At 36.1% G+C, this 14363-nt stretch overlaps 1 long non-coding RNA gene across 4 annotated transcripts in view; it reads left to right on the top strand.

The window, feature by feature from the left end:
- The window catches only part of LOC144313864 (uncharacterized), a 58893-nt gene that overhangs the window by 40025 nt on the left and 4505 nt on the right, over positions 1 to 14363 (top strand). For 2 of the 4 annotated variants that reach the window (XR_013379489.1, XR_013379490.1), the window contains exon 5: positions 8732 to 8772. This is a non-coding gene — a long non-coding RNA (uncharacterized LOC144313864). Of the gene's footprint in view, positions 1 to 660; positions 746 to 3155; positions 3617 to 8731; positions 8773 to 14363 lie in introns of those variants that run through there. The other 2 variants (XR_013379491.1, XR_013379492.1) reach the window with 2 other exon arrangements.

Raw genomic sequence — 14363 nt, 5'->3', positions numbered from 1 at the left:
TGGCCCCTGGGCATACTAGCTATGTGAACTTGGGTAATTAAAAAAAAAAAAATTCTCTGCCTTTGTTTCCTCACTTCTAAAATAGGGAAGATAAGTACTTCATTATAGAGAAAGTTAGAGGAATAAATGCCTGACACACAGCGTTCAACTAAAAGTATGCTTCATATACTTAATCTTTCAGTAGCCTCATCCTTATATACGGTGGTGGAGAAAGAAATTTCTCTGATCTCGGGCTTTTCTTTGTAATGAGGAAGACAAAAAACTAAGTATGTAGTATCAAAATGCTGTAGCATATAATACTGGGAGACCGCTCAGAAGACAGCTGACAGTTCACAGGGGGAGAGAGGAACAGTTTCTGGCAGAGGTGATGTTTAAGATGAGATCTGATGGGCAATGAATTGGCCAAGCGAAGGAGATGAAAAGTCCCAAGTAGATGGAAAAACATGTAAAATAAAAGGGAAAGGAGAGAACAAAGGAACAGAGATTGTGCAGTGTGCCCTGACTACAGCATGTCAGACTCTGAGTAACAACAATGATAATAAGAATAATATAGCTAAAGACTTAGAGAAGGGCTTTGCAAGCCATATAAAGTGCTGGGAAATGAGGAACTGGTGAAGAATTTTAAAGAATACCATGATAGTAAAGGAAGATTTTTTTTAGTGGACTGCACTGTGAGAGAACGAAGTCATCAAAATTCACAGTCCTTATGATGTCGGTGGGAGTAGACACCTTGGGACATTTCAAAGTCAATATATATTTAAGTAATATGTATGTATATATCTTAATATATATTAATAAAGCTATTAATATAATTAAGTATTAATATATAAAACATTATATAATAAATATATGTAAACTATTACCTTAAAAAAAAAGACACAGAGCCTATATGTCCCAATGTTTTCAGTATGGTTCCAATACGGTTCCAGTATGGCTACATTGTACAGGGCACAATGGCCATGTAATTTTATTTTAATCTGGAACAATTGTGAGAGAGAGTGGACACTGTGAAAAGTTATGCTCTGGCTACAGTGTCCACTCTCTCTCACAATTGTTCCAGGTTAAAAAATAAAATTACACGGCCATTGTGCCCTGTACCCATGAACCCTGAATCTTAATTTATCTCTCATTCTTTCAGACTTCTTACTGGAGAAGGTATCTATTTCCAAGCAGGCTCAAACTTAACCCAGGGAGTGTAAGAAGTTGTTACTTTTAATTTTCTGTTTAAGGGAAGATATGTGGGTGTAATTATGCTACTCCTTTATTCTCTTCCCAGTACGCTACTGAGTGGAAGGAAAAGCTTCATGTTCTTGTAATATTTTATTTGAAGAAGGAAACACTTCCTATTCTATTGTGCCAAAACTATTTATTTTTTTTTTAGTGTTTGATAATGAGCTTCCTGCAATAGAAATAATCATTGTCGTGGGAAACTTTGCTACTGAGTAATAGCTGGGCTCAAGTGAATTCAGATGTGACCATGGGCGAGTGTGGTCAAGACAATAAAAGAGAAGGTCATTACAGCAGACCCTAAGTGTTGGCCATGAGAAGCTTTAGGGGAGCTCCAGAAGTCTGGAGCCAAAGTCTTTAATAAATTAGAGATAATGGTAAAAGTTTTCAAAGTGCAGCAGTAAAAGGGATGGGAGACAGTATATCTAAAGATGTGTACTGCAAAGGAGCAGGGGGATTTCCATAAGGTGGAGGAAAGATAATCTGGAAATGAAGGCAGAAGATGAGGATTCTTAAGCCAGAGCCTCAGAAGTATATATTAATTCTGCCTTGTGCAGGGAACCAAATTTTTGGCAACACTAATATAAAAGGAATGTTTAATGAAGAGAAAAAAGATGAAAAAACATAACTTAGTGAGGACCCATATAACAAAGGAGAAAAGAAAAAAAAAAAAAACAAAGGAGAAAAGCTGGAGAGGGAGGAGAATGGTGGGAGTTTGAGGGAGAAAATACGAAACACAAAACACGGTAGGGTTTATAATTTGAGATAAGACAGATGATTCTGGGTTTCTTCCTTGAGTCGTGGGCCAGGAGAGCAAAGATGATGGCATGATGCACTTAACTGCTCTTAAAGTTCTAAAATAGTCAATCACATTGAACCCCTGGAGTCAGACTGGGGCTGTGGAAGGAAATAACCTTCAAATTTTGCAGGAGACAGGCTTCCTGGGGTGGGTTTGTCCTCTGCAGAAGTTCAGATCTCTCAGCATGGAGATGTCAGTTATTGTCTGGCTTTAACTAGGTGGTAGGGAGGGAGCCTCCAGGAAACTGTCCAAGGATTCAAGGATACAGGCAAACAGGTTTGTGAAGAGTATGCAAGGTTTGCAGGTGAGGTACGATTTGGGGGCACATAAAGAGCATCATATCTGAAGCCAAACCTGGGCTTGATTTCTAGCTATACAACTAATAGCAGTGAGATCTTGGGCAGATTTCTTGGCCAGATTTCATAAGAACTCTAAACCACTGTTTCTCATATGTAAAGTGGGGATAATAATAATAATACTTATTGTAAAGGGCATTTGTAACTATTAAATGCGTGAAGACATAGTGTTGAGCAGCATCCATGGCATGTAGTAGGTGCTGAACTAATGTTACCTATTGTTCTTATGGGAGGCCTTGTGACATGGTGTGGTTTTGTTCTCAGACTGGACATGGATCAGTGAAGGGTCCATCCATTTCTGATGCTTGGCTGTACAGTCTGTGAGAAGCTCAGTGAGGTGGCATGGGTGAGCGAGACATCAGTGCAAAACATCTCCCCATGGAGGGTTTGCTCTGGCATTCCAGAGGTAGCTTGACCATGATCTGTGTGGGTGTGGCACTCTGGAGACTTCTCTGCTATACAGTGGGCCATAACTTCACCCTCTTGATCAAAGTCTCTAAGTTCAGGGATAGCAAGGAAGGCAAGGAAAGAGGTTCTGGTGGATTTGGTCCTCCCTGCCATAGGTAATCTATCTGAACCCTAGGGATAATGACTGCTCCCTATATCTGCTATTCCTGTGTCCTTTAGATTTTTCTTTTATGCCTTAGTTAATACCTCTTTACAGCTAGTATTTCTTTGACTTCTGTCTCCTGATTAGACTCTGACTGCTGAAACCAAGGTTTTTTTTTAATTCTTTTTTTTTTTTTTTTTTTTTTTTTATTTACTTATGATAGTCACAGAGAGAGAGAGAGGCAGAGACACAGGCAGAGGGAGAAGCAGGCTCCATGCACCGGGAGCCCGACGTGGGATTCGATCCTGAGTCTCCAGGATCGCGCCCTGGGCCAAAGGCAGGCGCTAAACCGCTGCGCCACCCAGGGATCCCGGCTGAAACCAAGGTTTAACTGAGATCTTCCAACTTCCAGCTTCTGCATCTGGACTGTATTCCTGCTTCCTCTGTGTACCTGTAATGCTTTGTTAACATCTGTTATGCGACTTCAGAGAAATAATAATATTGTTATTATTATTAATAATTGTTATAAATAGGGACGTCTGGGTGGCTCTGTGGTTGAGCATCTACCTTTGGTTCAGGGCATGATCCCCAGGGTCCTGGGATCGAGTCCTGCATGAGGCTCCCCACAGCAAACCTGAATAAAAAAACTTAGAGAAAAATAATTGTTATAAATATTGTTAATAATTAGTGTTTCTGCTGTTTTGTTATTTGTAATGCCTTTCTTAAACACTAGATGATGAGCTTAAGAGATAGAGCGTTTCTACTCGTGTTAGATTGGTTCTACTCCATCCTCGCCTCAGCACATAACACAGAGCTGCATTCATGATGATATCCTCCACAAATACATGTCAGTACAATAAGGAAGTGGTCTCAAAACACATGTATGTTGAAATGATCAAATTGGTAATAATCATGAAAACTAAGCATACCACTTCTAGTGCTGGGAAATAAATCCAATACTTAGCCATCCTTTTTTTTTTTTTTAAGATTTTATTTATTTATTCATGAGAGGCACAGAGAGAGAGAGAGAGAGAGGCAGAGACACAGGCAGAGGGAGAAGCAGGCTCCATGCAGGCAGCCCAACGTGGGACTCTATCCCAGGACTCCAGGATCACGCCCTGGGCCAAAGGCGGGCGCTAAACCGCTGCGCCACCGGGCCTGCCCTACTTAGCCATCCTGACTTTGTATACAGCATATTGTACCATGTCTTCTTTTAATAATACAGAAATCAAGGGACATTTGCACATATGAAATCCATCCTATGCTCAATTGAGAGCATGAAGTAAAATGTTGCCACCCGACCACTAGGATATGCCTGATTGCCCCCATGGGATCATCTGACCCTAATTTCCAAATGCTCAGGAATAAATTTAATAAAGAAAGAAAAATCACTAACTAAATAAATGTTTCAAAGTACCTGTGAAGGAAAGGCAATTTGCTGACAAATGGACGGTGGGACCCCTATTGGCTTCCATAGTTTGGATTATGCCACATTTTCAGAGTCAGCGAATTTGTTTTTGGGAAATTTCCAGGTTTAATTGCAGAAGTAGAGTGATGACCCTGGCAAAATGAATGAGTCATTCCCTTTTTGTCAGAGGACTTCTAAACTTCAAATCTGAGACTCCTACAGTGTACGTCTTTACACCCACCCAACTACTTACTGAGGAGAAGGAGGTTTGAATACCTCTTCTTTGTTCAAAACATATTTTAAAAAATCAAATATAATGATTCTTTATGAGGTACCTTGATCATATTTAGAAACCATTGGTAGAAACATCAGTTTCTTAGAATTGAGCAATTGAGGATAGAGTATGATTTTGTTTGATTTATCCTGACTGATCTAACCCATCTTATTATTATATCCAACTATTCTCTGTAGCTTATATTTTGATTTCATATTTGGTTAACTTCATGCTCACAGAATGCATAAATTAACCTATGCATCTATACAGTAGGGACCCTTCATATCCATGGATCTAAATCGAAGAGTCAGCCACTGATTGACAAAGACATACTATAGGTGGATAAATATCTCTGATATCTACTCTCTACCCCATCCCCATTTTCACTATACTCATTGACTTTTTTTAGCTTCTTGGGGTTAGGGATTGCGTTGTAATCATCCATTATCAGCAACTAATATATACTCAGGTGATTTATCTCAGTCATTCTTTAATTATGAACTGATCTTAACAGCATGGGGCATCTTTCAGGTAAGAGAAAAAGGTGACAAGCCCTACAGCAACCAATTCACTCGTTTGCACATATCTTTTTCGTTAATATAATAAACTGGCCTCGTAGGCCTCGAAAACTTTTTTCTAGATAAACCTGTAAAAATGTTATCAAGTTTTGAATAAGATAGGCTGTCACAAAGTGGGGATTTCCCACCGGGGTAAACAGAAACCCTCTTTGGAGGCATGCAGCTTTTTAAAACTCCACTTGTCGTGATGAGCACCGGGCGTTACATGGAAGTGTTGAATTACTAAACCGTACACCTGAAACTAATACGGACACTGTGTGTTAACTAACTGGAATTTAAATGAAAACTTTAAAAAATAAAAAAAAGATAACATGAAAATAAAAAATAACATAAAGGACACAAAATGTTCTTTAGAGGAACATTTCTGTTCCTACAGTTCTGACTTCATCTTCTTCTTGTCTTATTCTGCTTCAGAATATTTTTCTCCTGATATATTTTCCAAGTTGGACCTCATTTGTTATGTCCTGCCTATTTATCAATTCTCCACGGGCCTTAAAAGAATTATTATTTTGTCTTAGTCCTGATTGGTGTTTATAACACCTCCTTTTCACATATCATCAACAGCTGTTATTAATATTTGGCTTCTACTCACTCCTGGATCATTTGAGAGGACATCACATTTAAACAAACCTCACACCAATCTTTGCAGTCCCTCTGGTCTTACCCTGCTCACGTGAGATGATGTCATGTCATTTATCATTTTTCTTTGTCCTGAATGCCTTGCCAATGCTAGAATCATAAAGCAATGCACATATGTAAACAAATGTAAACTCAAGACAGTAATGCTTCCTTGCATTATAATAATAAAAGCTTCTCTCCCCATTATCCACTCTCCCTTTCTCCTATTCTTGACACTATTAAAGCCTTTTTTTAAAGATTTTATTTATTTGAGAAAGAAAGAGCAGGGGGGAGCGCAGGGAGAGAGGGAGAATCAGGCTCACCCCCAAGCATGGAGCCTGAAATGCTTGGAGCCTGTCCATCCCGGGACCCTGGGATCATGTTCCCAGCCAAAGGCAGATGCCTAACTGACTGAGCCACCCAGGCACTGACACCATTAAATTCTTATCTATTGATTTGAAAACTAAAAAATTCCCCAATCCTTAGTTATCTGAACAGACCCAGATTACTGACCATCAGAAATTCCGTTGTCATTGCTGTTGTCGTTGTTTTAAATTGCAGAATAATATGGCAGAAGGTTTTTCTTTGTTTTTTTCAAATAAGATTGAGGTTGGAAAAACTGGCCCATGAGTTTACGGATTATTGCCCTTGTTCTTTCTGAATACCAGAAATAAAATTGCCTCTATTTTTTTTTTATAGTCTTCCAACATATCACCTTTCCTATTTTAGAAGACTTCAAAAGTAATTGCCAATGTTCCAGTAACTTCATTAGTTAATCCCTTAACACTCTAGCGAGTATGTCATCCAGAGCTACAGAAATGATACAGTTCAGTAATTGGAGAGGAAATCAGGGTCGGTATTCGCAGTATCTTAGACTTTATTAGTATCATTTTGCTTTCTTTACTGTTTTCATAAAGTTCTAGTATTTTCTACTTTCTTTCAAGTCCTTTACACACATTTCCCATACTTTGATTTTCCTCCCAACGTGATATGTGTTCTCAGGCTTTCAACACTTTTTTGGACTTACACCTAACACCTCTCATTCTTTCACTAATTAAGTAAATAGTTTCACCTTTTCTGCCACTAACATGTTATCAGGAAAGAGATATTCTGATGTGTTAAGTTATCTTGAAAAAATTCTGCCCTTTTGGTCAATAGCATAGCTTCAATTTTCCCTGGATGAGACATGGAATGGATGCTTTATTTTCAGTATTAGACAATGCAAATATCAAGTGATTGTTCATGCAGTAACCTTTTTAGATATTACTCAAAAAGTTAGATTTCTTTGCTGGCATACTTTTCATTCTTAAAGGGACATCTATGAGTTATTTTCAGCACCATTTGAATAATAAAAAAACATACATTAGTTAAAACAGCATAAACTTATCTGGCTACTGATATTTGAACACATTTGAAAAATCATACTATTTTAATGTACACATATAAAATTATAACTGATGTACATATTAAGCACCTATAATCAGGGTCATTTGAAGGCACATACTTTAAAGGAGATGTGAATTCACTACAGACTAAAATATACCCTTAATATTCATCTTTAGAGTGACAATTTAAAACAAAGAATTTTTTTTGAAATATTTTGGTTGACTTTTCCCAGTATCCCAATTCTGTTTAAGCTCTAGAAAAAGAACTACTTATTCTTGGAAATCATCTGTTGATGATTTTAAATAATTTTTTTCCTTTGATGTAAAAGTAGTCTAAATGGAGTTGTTGGAACAACTAAGATAATAACTAGTTTTTAAAATAACTAGCACCTTTATTCAATAACTTAAACTAAAATATATGACATGAAAGCCATGACATGTCACTTAAAAGTGTGTAATCAGACTAAAAGCACCCATTCTCTAAGAGACATACACGTAGAATTCTAACTGTGAAGAATTTATGGATTTTCATGAACTTATTAAATACTTTCTAAAATTTTAGGTAACACTAATTTAAATTTATATGGCCTTGTGTTACAATCCTATAATTATTGTCTGTTCTTCCTTTTGAGAAACTGGAGCTAATTTCATTATGGGTTATTATTCCTAATCCCTTAAATCCCAATAGGAGTGAATTAAGTCATATAATACAGTAAAAATCAATCTCTGTTTATTCGTTGAAGATTGTTAATTTTATGATGAGTGGCTTTTATATCAAGTAACATTTTATTTTACAGAGAGATTTTGAAGATACAAAGATTTAAATTAAAGGAATATTTTCACCACTAATGGCAAGGAGTTGGGATGCTAGAAAAGGTTTATTTTAATTCTTAAACTTAATTTTTTAAAGCAGTTCTAAAGTTATAGTGAAATTTATTAAAAGTGCAGAGTTCCCATAATACAGAGTTCCGAACTTCTGCCCACTATTAATAACCCCCACCACAGTGATACATTTTGTTACAACCGATGAACCTACATTGACACATTCTACTTACCCAAAACCCATAATTTGTTGAGGGTTCCCTCTTGGTTTTGTACATTCTCTGGGTTTTGACAAATGTATAATGATATATTTCCACTAATATTATGGGATAGTTTCACTGCCCTAAAAATCCTCTGTGCTCTGCTTACTCTCAACCTTTTTTCCTTCTTAACCACTGCCAACCACTAAACTTTTTAATGTCTGTAGTTTTGCCTTTTCCAGAATATTCAATGATTGGAAGCATATAGTATGTAGTTTTTTCAGATTGTCTTCTTTTAGTTTGCAGTATGCATTTAAGTTTCTTCCACGTATTTTCATGGCTTAAGAGCTCATTTCTTTTTTTGTGCTGAATTTTAATCCAGTGTCTGAATGGGCCACAGTTTAGTTCTTCCTTCACCTACTGCTGTACATCGTAATTGCTTCACAGTTTGGCAATGATGAATAAAGCTGCCATAAATATCTATGTTTAAGTTTTATGTTTTCCATTCATTTAGGTAAATACCAAAGAACAAGACTTCTGGATCACATAGTAAAAGTAAGTAGAGTTTTGTAAGAAGCCACTAAATTGTCTTTCCAAGTGGCTGTACCGTTTTGCCTTCAATCATCATTGAATGACATTTCGTGTTGCTACACTCCCTCAACAGTATGTGGTTTTGTCAATGTTTTGGATTTTGACTGTTCTAATAGGTATCTATTAAATATGTGGTACCTCACTGTCATTTTGAATGATACATGTTGTTGTAGAATAACGTGTGCTGTTGGACATCTTTTTATATGCTTATTTTCCATTTGTATATCTTCCATGATAAAGTATCTATGCAAGTAGTTTGTCCAGCTTACAACCCTGAGATCAGGATCTGAGCTGAGACCAAGAGTCAGATGCTTAACCAACTGAGCCCCCGAAGTGCCCCTATTTTGTCCATTTTTTAAAAAAGATTTTATTTATTTATTCATGAGAGGCACAGAGAGAGAGAGAGAGGCAGAGACACAGGCAGAGGGAGAAGCAGGCTCCATGCAGGGAGCCTGACGTGGGACTCGATCCTGGGTCTCCAGGATGACGCCCTGGGCCAAAGGCAGGCGCTAAACCGCTGAGCTACCCAGGGATCCCTATTTTGTCCATTTTTAACTGAGTTCTTTGTGTTCTCTTATTGTTGAGTTTAAAGATTTCTTTGTGGGGTGCCTGGGTGGCTCAGTTGGTTAAGTGGCTGCCTTTGGCTCAGGTCATGATCCCAGGGTCCTGGGATGCAGCCTCCTCTTGGACTCCCGGCTCAGTGGGAAGCCTGATTCTCCCTCTCCTCTCTGCTTGTGCTATCTCTGTCTCTCAAATAAATAAAACCATTTTTTAAAAAAGAATTCTTTGTATATTTTGGAGAATAGCCTTTATCAGAAGTGCCTTTTGCAAATAATTTCTCCCATTCTGAACCTTGCCTTTTCATTCTCTTGTCATTGTCTTTCACAGAGCAGTTTGTTATTTTATTTTTTAAAGATTTATTTATTTTAGAGATAGAGTGCACATGAGTGGGGGAAGGGGTACAGGTAGGGGCAGAGGGAGAGAGAGAGGTAGAGAAGCAGACTGCCTGCTGAGCGTGGAACGTGCGGCAGGGCTGAATTTCACTGAGATCATGACTTGATCCAAAATCAAGAGATGTTCAACTGACTGAGCCACCTAGGAGCCCCTAGAGCAGTTTTTAATTTTAATAAAGTGCAGCTTATCAATTATTTCTTACATGGACCATGTCTTTGGTGTTTTATCTTAAAAGTCACTGCCATACCTAACATCACCTAGACGTTTTTATGTCAGATTACCTATGAGTTCTATAGTTTTACATTCTATCTTTGTGTCTCTGATCTATTCTGAGTTAAATTTTTGTGAACAATGTAAGGTCAGTATCTAGAATTTTTTTTTTTTTTTTTTTTTTTTTTAGCATGCAGATGAGCACTTGTTCCAGCATTAATTTATTGAAAACAGTCTTCTCCATTGTGTTTTCTTACTACTTCATCAGAAGCCAACTGACTATATTTATGTTATGGGTTATTTCTGTGTTCTCTATTCTACTGATCAATTTGTCTGTTCTTTACCAATACCATGCTGTCTTACTCTTGTATCTTGATAGTAATCTTAAAGTCAGTTAGTGTCAATTTTCTGACTTTGTTCTTGTTCATTATTATGATGGCCATCCTGAGCATTTTCCCTCTCCATTTAAACTCTCTAGTATCAAATTAACAATATCTACAAAATAACTTGCTGGGATTCAGATTGGGGTTGTACTAAATCTATAGATCAAGCTAGGAAGAACTAATTTCTTAATGACATTGAGTCTTTTTATCCCTGAATATGGAACATTTCTCCATTATTTAGTTCATTTTTAATGTTTTGCATCCTAGTTTTGTAGTGCTTCTCATATGGATCTTATACATAGTTTGTTAGATTTATAGCTAAATATTTAATTTTGGGGGGAGATGCTATTATAAATGGTTATGAATTTTTAACTTCAAATTCCACTTGTTCATTGCTAATATATAGTATAGAGATTGACTTTCGTATATCAATCTGTATTCTTAAAACTTGCTATAACTGTGTATTAGTTCTGGCAGTTTCTCTTTGCCACTTCTTTCACGTTTTCTTTACAGAAGTTAATGGCTCTGTGAACAAAGATGGTTTTATTTTCTTCCTTTCCAATCAATCAGTATACCATTTATTTTCTTTTTTTGTCTCATTGCATTACCTAAGAATTTCCAGTACAATGATGAAAAGCAGTGGTTACAGGAGCTTTCTTGCCTTGTTTTTAATCTTGCTGAGAAAGCTTTGAGTTTCTCAAATTAGGATATGGTGTTAACAGTAGGTTTCTTTTTTGTTGTTTTTGTTTGTTTTATAGATATTCTTTATCACATGTTTTCCTCTGGTTCTCTTTTGCTGAGAGATTTTTTTTTTTTTTTTTTTTTTTACCATGGATTGGTGTTAGGTTTTGTCAGATGCTTTTTCTACATCTATTGACATGATCCTATGACTTTTCTTTTTAAAACTGTTGATATAATGGGTTACATTAATCAATGTTACAATATTTAACCAGCCTGGTATAAATATCACAATTAAACCTGGTATAAATATCACTTGGTTATGGTATAAGATTTTTTTTATGTGTTATCGGGTTCAAATTGCTAAATTTTGAGGATTACATAGATGGAAGATTTGGTTGGTAGTGTTTCTGTTATATCTCTGCCTGGCTTTATTATTAGGGTACTTCTTGCCTCACAGAATGAGTTCAATTGTATTTCCTCTGCTTTTTCTGAAAGATATTGTAGAAAATTGGAATAATTCTTCCATAAATGTTTGGTAGAATTATCAGCTGAACCTATCTGGGCCTGGTACTTTCTGTTTTTGAAAGGTTATTAATTTTTTATTCAATTTCTTTAATCATTATGGGCCTATTTAGATGGTCTTTCTTCTGGTATAAATTTTGGCAAATTGTGTCTTTCAAAGAATTGGTCCATTTCTCCTAGACTATCAAATTTGTGGGCTAATAGTTATTCATACCATTTCTTTATTATCATTTTAATGTCCCTGAGATCTATAGTGTTGTCTCCTTTTGTCACTTCTCATATCAGTAATTTGTGTCTTCTATTTTTTGCTATTTATTCTGGCCAGAGCTTATTAATTTTATTAATCTTTTCAAAGACTGAGATTTTAGTTTTATCAGGTTTCTTTTTTGCTTTTCTGTTTTCAATTTCATTGACTTCTGCTCTAATTTTATTTTTTTTCATCTGCTTAATTTAGATTTAAATTGTTCTTACTTTTGTAGTTTCTTAAAGTGGAAGTTTATTATTGATTTTATATCTTTCTTCTTCTCTAAAATTTGCATTCAGTGCTATACGATCCCCTCTAAGGACTACTTTTTTGCTGCATCTCACACATTTTGATAAATTTTATTTTCCTTTAGTTCAAAATATTTTTGGAGTTTCTCTTGTTGGGATGCCTGGGTGGCTCAGTGGTTGACCATCTCCCTTTGGCTCAGGGCATGATCCCCGGGTCCTGGGATCAAGTTCTGCATCAGGCTCCCTGCAGGGAGCCTGCTTCTCCTTCTGCCTGTGTCCCTTCCTCTCTCTGTGTCTCATGAATAAATAAAATCCTTAAAAAGAAGTTTCTCTTGCTATGTAATCCTTGACCATGTTTTATTTAGTAATATGTTGTTTAGAGTCACCTGCGTGGCTCAGATGGTTGAACTTCTGCCTTTTTGGCTCAGGTCATGATACCAGGGTGCTGGGATGGAGCCCTATGTAGGGCCCCCTCCTCAGCAGGGAGTCTGCTGCTCTCTCTCCCCTCCTTGTGCTTGCTCTTTCTCAATCTCTCTGTGAAATAAATAAATAAATAATCTTTTTTTATTTAAAGAAATATGTTATTTAATAATCAGGTATTTGGAGATTTTTTCCAGCTTTCTTTTTATTATTGATTTCTAGTTTAATTTCACTGTGGTCAAGAGCAGACATTGTATAGTTTTTTTTTTTACTATAAATGTGTTAAGGTGTGTTTCATGGTCCAGAATGTGATCTATCTTAGTTTCATATGAGCTTGAGAAGAATGCATATTCTGCATTTTTGGATAAAGTAGTTTATAAACATGAACCATATTTTGCATATTGATGGAGCCATTGAGTTCAATTATGTCCTTACTAATTTTCTGCCTGCTGGACTGCCTGCTGGATGTTTCCATTTCTGATAGAAGGGAGCTACGGTCTCCAACTAGAATAGCAAATACATCTTATTCCCTTTGCAGATATATCTACCAAACTTGCTACTTTTTTTTTTTTTTTTTTTTTACTTTTTGCCCTTTTCCTTTGTTCTTTTTTATCTTTCACACATTTTTCTATTCTTTCTGGTTTTAAGTGAGTATTTTATATGATTGCATTTTCTTCCCCTTCTAGCATATCTATTATACTTTTCCCCTCTTACTTTTCTTACCATTGTCCTGGAATTTGCAATATAATTCTTACAGATAACCCTAGTCCACTTTCAGATAAAACTCTGCCACTTCTCAGGCAGTGCAAGTATTTGCAATTACAAAATATTTCTAATTCCTCTCTCACATCCCTTGTATCATTACTTCATTACACACAGAACTACATACAACCATATATAGATGCATATATTTGTGTGTATGTGTGCAAGGATACAAGGTAAATACTTCCTTACAATTATTTTAAACACATTATCATGTTAGGTAGATTAAGAATAATAAAATTGGTCGTTAGCTTACCTTTGCTTATTCATTCTCCAGTGTTCTTTCTTTCTTTATGTAGATCTGATTTTCTGACCTGAACAATTGTCCTCCTCCCTGAGGAATTTCTTTTAACATTTCTTCAAAGCAGGTCTACAGGGAACAAATTCCCTCAGTTTTCTAGTTTTCTCTATTGTCTGTCTCTATTGTCTGTCTAAAGTTGTTTTTTTGTTCTATTATATATATATTTGTATATATATATATTTTTAATGTGAATCTTTAAACACTCTGAAAACCCTAAACTCATCCTTTATTTCTGATGTTCTGCCAAGAAGACCTTGGTAATCACTTTCTAGAATGCACTTATTATAAAGGAATTCCAGATGGCACTTTAAAACATAATTTAATGTAAATACCAAATATTGCTCAACACTCAATTGAAAAACAAAAATGAAGATAATTATAATTAGACCTACTTATATGTGTTGAGCAATTATCCTGTGCTAATCTCTGTGCTGCTTCTTTATAAGATTATTTTATTGAAGGTAATAAAGCATAAAATGTACGTACTATTATTATCTGGCGAAGAACCTGAGATTTGTTTCCTTCCCTTGGAAACTAGAAGACTTAATTTTACTTCTGAAAAGACCTCATACAGATTGAACTAGGTGGTCTCCAGAACTTTGTAGAGATTCCAGGAGAGCAGGTGAAGTTAGTATTGGATTTTTCCTCACTAGTATGTAAAAAGCACTAGCTTTGTGCATAGTGCTGTGCCATGATGCTCTGGGAAATACAGCAACATGTAAGATCTTATCTTCCCTCAGGAATTTACATTAGAATGTAAATGTAGGAGAGACTCAACATGAACCTAAATATCTGTACTAGAATAAAATGTGGAAAAGGGACATTAAAAA

Source organism: Canis aureus, chromosome 5 (assembly GCF_053574225.1).
Source record: "Canis aureus isolate CA01 chromosome 5, VMU_Caureus_v.1.0, whole genome shotgun sequence".
Taxonomy (NCBI): Eukaryota; Metazoa; Chordata; class Mammalia; order Carnivora; family Canidae; genus Canis; species Canis aureus.
The sequence above is the reverse complement of the archived record's forward strand: the minus strand, read 5'-3'. Positions and strand labels throughout refer to the sequence as shown.